Source organism: Alligator sinensis, unplaced genomic scaffold, assembly GCF_000455745.1.
Source record: "Alligator sinensis unplaced genomic scaffold, ASM45574v1 scaffold3259_1, whole genome shotgun sequence".
Classification (NCBI taxonomy): domain Eukaryota; kingdom Metazoa; phylum Chordata; order Crocodylia; family Alligatoridae; genus Alligator; species Alligator sinensis.
The window spans coordinates 1-477 of NW_005847124.1; the positions used below are offsets into that span (position 1 = coordinate 1).

Below are 477 nucleotides of genomic sequence, written 5' to 3' on the forward strand. Positions count from 1 at the left end.
CATCTTAGTGTCATCAGCAAAATTGGACAGCTTGCTTTCTACCCCCTCAGCCAATCGCTGATGAAGATATAAAACCATTCAGGCCAGAGGAACAAGCCCTGGGGTACCCCACTGCTCACATCATCAGGTTGAGTATAACACCTCCCCCACTACACTCTGGGTGTGCCGCGTCAACCAATATTTTACCCATCCATCTCTGCAGGCGTCAATGCTACAGGTGCTTAATTCATTGATGAGGATGGGGTAAAACCATGTCTCCTTTGAGCCAGAATTGAACCAGTGACCTAGGGATACCCACAGGACTAGGAAGTACTTCTACAGTCCCCCGCTCTACCAGCTGAGCTATCAAAGGGACTGATGAAGGGACATTAGTTTGGATGAGTAGGGAGAATTGGATTTGCAGCTGACTACAAAGGCTTTACCTGTGGTCTAGCACAGCTGCTGAACACAAGGCAGAATGATAGCTAAGCCGGCCAT

At 48.6% G+C, this 477-nt stretch overlaps 1 non-coding gene across 1 annotated transcript; it reads right to left on the bottom strand.

The window, feature by feature from the left end:
• Positions 1–256: 256 nt before the first annotated feature.
• On the bottom strand, positions 257–352 carry TRNAY-GUA. The gene is made up of 2 exons: positions 316–352; positions 257–292 (listed from the first exon to the last, which is right to left on the bottom strand). It is a non-coding gene; the product is annotated as a tRNA-Tyr (tRNA).
• Between the last annotated feature and the right edge of the window lie 125 nt (positions 353–477).